Source organism: Corvus brachyrhynchos, unplaced genomic scaffold, assembly GCF_000691975.1.
Source record: "Corvus brachyrhynchos isolate BGI_N302 unplaced genomic scaffold, ASM69197v1 scaffold416, whole genome shotgun sequence".
NCBI classification, from domain to species: domain Eukaryota; kingdom Metazoa; phylum Chordata; class Aves; order Passeriformes; family Corvidae; genus Corvus; species Corvus brachyrhynchos.
The window spans coordinates 615,644-621,643 of record NW_008238439.1 but is presented as its reverse complement, the minus strand read 5'-3'; the positions used below and the strand labels follow the sequence as shown (position 1 = coordinate 621,643).

The 6,000-nt window shown below is 43.5% G+C and overlaps 1 long non-coding RNA gene across 3 annotated transcripts in view; it reads right to left on the bottom strand.

The window, feature by feature from the left end:
* Nucleotides 1-6,000, bottom strand: part of LOC108447226 — a 70,569-nt gene that overhangs the window by 56,541 nt on the left and 8,028 nt on the right. The window contains exon 1 of one of the 3 annotated variants that reach the window (XR_001862666.1): nt 525-882. The exons of 1 other annotated variant lie outside the window; for it this stretch is intronic. This is a non-coding gene — a long non-coding RNA (uncharacterized LOC108447226). Of the gene's footprint in view, nt 1-524; nt 883-6,000 lie in introns of those variants that run through there. One more of the 3 variants, XR_001862663.1, reaches the window with a different exon arrangement.

The following is a 6,000-nucleotide window of genomic DNA, read 5'->3' as shown; positions in this document are numbered from 1 at the left end:
GGAGCGGGACCGCGGGTTCGAGCCCCGGCTCCGCGGCCCCGCCGCGCCCACGCCCCGCAGCTCTCCGCCGTCACGCAGCCGGCCCTGCGGTAGTGCTCACAGTGCAAGCCTAACCAGAGCTTCCCGAATAATTAACAACGACGAGTAATAAACCACCACGCCGTCACTCAGGATACAGTCCTCACCCCCCACCTAAAAGCATCAAGCAACTGGGACAAGCAATAATTTATATCTGCCGGTACCAACTATTAAACAGTGAAAGAACACTTTGATAGGTGCAGGCGACCCACTGTCCCCAGCCCACCTTCCCTAGCAGGAGGAGCATCACGGCTGGGTTTCAACACAAGTGGCAGAGCTGGACCCTGAAAACCCTCCCAGACCATCAGAAGCTTGGAGCAGTGGTGCCACAGCTGTCAGGCACTATTGTAACCTCAGTCACAAGCCGTCGACTGCCAGACCTTCAGGCCTTAAACCAGGAGGAGGACATGCATTCGCCAGCACAGAGAGGAATTATTGCATTTTACCTGTCCAGGTGCTTCTGTAGTCCAAGCCTCAGCTCCATAGCTCACATCCCTGAACTACAGTTTGGCGACTAGATCAGTCTAAGTCAGCATTTCTTCACGTTTTATCTTCTTAATTCTTGTTCCAAGTGACAGTTGTGTTTGCTTACTCCTCCTCTTCTACCCCCAGAAAGATTTGTCCCAATCTTAGAAACTAATCCTTCAAGGAGAAAACAGGATTAGACTGGCAAAGCCATGGTTTGGGTAGAATAGCTGTATTTTCCCAAATGCTTACAAATCCAACCCGCAGGTACGAGCCATTGGTCTGAGCTGCCACTCGACTGTTCCAAATGAGCAGCACGCTGCCCATGTTCCTTGGCCATGCACTCCTCAGCTGCATTCCCTGCAAGCAGCCAGGAGAGAAGCTCCAGCAAAATACAAGGAAGCTCCAGACATGGAGCCAGACTGCTGCAGCAGTAGGAAAGACAATTTTTCCTCAAGTAAAGACATGCCAAGTCTCTTGGTTCCTGTGCCTCTCACTGAAATTGCCTGCTATAAAATCCAGGTGGAATGTAAAATGCAGTTAAAAAAAAAAGACTAAACCAAGACAAACAGGACTTTCTGACTTTTCCTTGAGAAAGTAGGTTTGGCTGCACACACGGTCCTTTTCTAGGCAGAGATTACAGGTGAAGGGCATGGTCCGCCTAGATGGAGAGCAATAGGCAGCTAAGAGAGCATGCAGCAGTGACAGTTTGCTTGGAAAAGAGGCCGGACATGAGGCATCTTGAAGAAATTAGAGTATAGCTATACTGTGTGACAGTCTTCAGTCACTGTATAGATACAATCCACTTCTACATAACCTGTTGCACCTTTAATGAAAGTCTAGCAGTAGACCCATGTGAGATGCCTGTACTTCCCACAGGAAGACCCTTCTCATTCCCATGCTGGTTTTTCACTTAACCTCAAGGCACCCCCTGCCTGCCCTAAGACTGCAGGAGCTCACAGAGACCAGGGCAGGGGAAGGACAGGCCTGGAGAGGTCCCTAGGTCTGCCCAGGTCTGGAAAAACTTCGTGCCTTCTCAGGGCAGAGGGCATGGCCGCTCTCCTCTGCCTTCTCCCAGCTGGTGGCCACACTCACTCAGGCCATGAGCACAAGAAGGAAGTGCAAAAGCCACTTCACCTACACTGATCTCCAACCTGGCAAGACACCCAATCCTCTCCCTCTCTCCAGCCTGCAAGAGGCGTTGCACAGAGATGTTCCAACTGACCACAAAGACCAGTCCCCACCAACAAGGCACACAGTTCCTTCTGCTCCTACACCACCATTCCCCCACCTCCTCTCCTCCTGCATTCAGGCAAGACTCACTATTTATTTCCCCCACATACTCTGGGAGAAGGGAACCACGGCAGGATTTTTTTGGTAGTGGTGAGGTATTATTTTTGTTTGTATGTTTTCCAAAGCCAGTGGGCACAGGGTGAGGCAAGCCCGTGCAAGTGTGCAGCAACACTGCTGCGAGCTCCCATCAGCCCAAGTGGCACATTGCCTGGGGACAATGATGAAATACTTGGGCTTCAGCTTGATTGCACAAAATGCCCCTGAAATTGCCAGGTCAGGAGGAAAGGTGCAGTGCATGAGGTGACAGACAGCAAAACCCTAAAAGACCAGCCAAAATCCATGATCCCTTCTGTTCCCATACCAGTGCCCATAAGCCAGGAAACCCACCTCACACCCTTCAACAACTGGGGATGGAGTGCACAGATACTGAAAGTTTATCAGCTCTTCCTTCACAAGCATCCACAAAATCACCCCCAACCTCCATCTTCCAAGCACTTTTATGACTCTTGCCATATGAAAACATTTGGGAGTTTTTTGTTGCTGTTGGATGACTTTTTTTCCCCTTCTTATACGATGACGTGGTTTATCTTATTTGCTCAATGGGATCATTGTCTTTCCACTGAAGAGCCTATTTTAAATATCAACACAAGTTGGTATTTTAAGAGTTATTTAAAATGTCACCAGTCACAGAATGTTTAATTATTGCAAACATCTTTCAAAAAATTCCACCGTGGGTTTCTTGCGCCAAGTGATTTATTTCGGATATAATTTCTGTTTAATTAATAGGGGATTTAGCTCTGACCTGGAGGGTGTGAGAACCAGCAGAGGAGCTGGAGTTGAGTTAGCATTAAACCTGCTTGTGCCTGTTGGAGGCTGAGAAGAAAAAAAAAAACAAATGGGGCTGGCACTTATTCAGGTGCTGCTGCTACCCAGCAATATTCGCATGTTGATTGCAATGGAAAAATTGTAAAGGCAAACAGAACTTGGGGGAAAAAAATTAATCACCAGAATATGAACACTGTGCTTTGTTATTTATTTTAACTATGTATATAATTTGCTATAGAGTATAATTACCCCTAATTTCAGCTGAGATAATATCTGGGCCACGCTTTGTTATTCATATAAGCTCAGAGAGCAGTTTCTCAATCAGTCTGGCCTGAATTCCCTTACACCTTGAGAACAATTGGAATCAAGGACTAAAAGGCTATTTTGGGAGGGGCAAAAAAAAAAAAACAACACCTACTTAAAAAAAACCTACAAACATGGAAAATGCCTAATCAATGCTGCTCAAAACACCAGGTTACATCAGAACCAACTTTAATATCCTGTAAAAATCTCTTAGTATGACGCACGTACAGCTGTCTAATATTGCTGCTTAAAATGCCCCCGCGTTAAATAAGATTCTATGCTGTAAAATTTTGCAAGGTGATAAAACAAAAAAATGATATAATAAATATAAACCATCTGCATTTTTTAACAAGCCATTTGGAAATGGATTTAATTTATATTTAGAATTGTTTTGAAGTGTTCTCTTTTTTGAAAATGTCCCAGTTACAGTATATTAGGTTTTCAGTAGAAAGATTAAAAGAGCTGACACACAAATAAACACCCATGCACACCCAGAGCAATTTCCAGAGCTATGAGAGCATTTGATTCTTCAAGGATACTACAGCTGGCTTTTAGTCACATAAAAAGGGTTAGTGTGTGCAATCGGCAGCTCTGGAAAATGGATTCATGAACACAAAAATGCATTAAAACAACATTAAGATTTTGGCAACAACCAACATAAGCCAGGAAACCGAGCTTCAGGCTGAACTCACATGCTTAACTCCTTCCACGCGCTCACTGAAAGCGTTGGTTGCATTCTGCAGGAGGGCAAAGCCCTTCCTGGGGCTTCTAAACATCACAGCAGAGACACAAAGGGGAACCAGGACTCAACACAGGCAGGGCAAAAGAGGGAATGATGCTTTTTGGTATGAACCAGCTCCCGTGGTATTATCTCCTTTAACAGACTCACACCTTGTGTTACAGGTCTGTTCAGCCTGGCATCTCCACTGAAAAAGCTTTCCACTTAACTCTTTCGTATTACTTCTACTGCCTTGAGCCTCTACCTCCGCTGCACAGGATGCCCCCGAGTGCTTCCTGAGCATTTTTTTCCAGCAGACCTCCACAGTGGAACAGGGATGAGCCAGCACTGTTCAAGGATCTCAAAATTGCAAAGCACTTTGCATGCCCTTGCACCACACCCAGCACCTTGGACCCCCTCCCCTCTCAGCTTGCCATCAGCTGCACATTAACCCCCCAAAGCTTAACTCAGTCTGTGGGAGACTGGTATTTGCCTTTTTGAACTCACTTCATTTCAGCAATCCCAAAAGTCACAGAATATTTTTATTCTGCTGAATCCCACACCTAGAAGAACTGATGGTTTTGGCTATTTTTGCCTCCTGTTAGTTTCTTCTCTAAAAATCCCTTCTTGAGATTAAAAATTATTTTTTCCCCCAGTACACAGATGGTGGTATAGCACAAAAAAAAAAAAAAAAACCACAAATAAAAAAGGGCATTTTGTGCCAGACCAAGCAAGCAATGTATAAAAGGGATGGAGCTGTAACCACTTTATTTCTTTTGCCATTCCTTCTCCCAGTAAAGCAACATCTACATTACAGAAACATTACAAAGTAGGAGAAGGATACTTTTTAAAATAAATTAAGCACTGTATTAGAACTACAGGCATTATCATGCCTACTAATAAATATCTGAATGGTCATTTGTTTAATTTTAAATCATTCACTCTATTAATAAGCAAATGCACTATTGACCAGATATCAAATGTAATTCTTCTGCCTGAAAACAGCTACTGAGAATGTTAAGTTCATCATCATTAAGAAAAAAAGGAGCTTTTATTGGACTATCTCTTTCTATTTTATCATTTAATTACCTGGTGCTAACATCTGATCAATGAGATCAAAGTTTGAACAAGCCAGGGATTTTTCAAAGACGCACCTCTGGACAGAAAACTGAATTTACAAGCCCAGCATTTTGCCGTTTTTGGCATCTAATTGCCTTCCTGTACCAATTAATGTACAGCTAACAGAGATCTACTCTCTTTGCTGTAGGATACACAATCCAAATTCTCTATGCCCTCTCTAGTGTGCTCCTTCACAGCTTCTCTGTCAGCATCACCACAGCTCACTCCCTGCTTGACTATTCAAGCTTCTCACTTGTTTTGGTTTTTTCTTTGCTTCAAGGAAACCCTTCACTGCTCATGCAGCCTTAGGAATGTCATGACTCAGAAGGAAACTTTTAAAATGTAATTATAAACTTGTATTTATATTTTCACCTTTCAGTTTTTAAGCTGTGAGGGAGAGGAAGAATTCCTTCCTACCTCTGAAATGGGGAAGTTCTGCCAAAAAGATTTACACAGCTGGTATCTCACCCCCAATACATAAGGTGGGGCAGTCATCTCCAAGCAATTCCTTTTTCCCTTCCTGTGTAATTTCTCTGTTCTATTTTATTATTTCTGGGAACGTTGAGTTTGTGGTTTCTGTCCTGAACAAAATAAAACATTAGAAACAAACAGAGGAACTTCATATCTCGTTTGTATCTACTTCCTCTCTCAGTCTTCATTCACCCGACCAAGGAGAAAGGAAGCGGTATTTCCAGAAGAGAGGAAGGATTTAGAGGGTAGAACATCATCCTTTGGCTGTTTTCTGGATTACTTGGTTCCAGATAAGAATGCATGCCAAAGCAAGAGTAGCTGCTCAGGGAGTCAGAGCTCTTCAAACAGAAAAGACGCTGGGACAGCAAGATGGCAAGACTTTTCCAGCAGGAAGTTAGCCTTACAGATAACAATTTCTCATGTGTTCCCCATCCGCCTATTTTCAGCATCAAAATTCAGAAGCAGTGATGTTACTGTACCCACAGTGTCAGAATAAGAATTTTAGACAAGCAACTCCACAGAAAAAAAAAAAAAAAGAGAAAGTTAAAGTGATAAAAGTCTGAGTAAAAACTTCTTTGGGGGAGACTGCTTTCCCCTCTGGGTTTCCCACTTCCTCCTAACAAGGACTGGAGAAGCAAAAAACTCATATTAGAAGATAATTTTGTCCTTTTTTTTCAGATCTTTGGATGCACACAGAGAGCATGTTCCAAATAACAAATAAAATTACA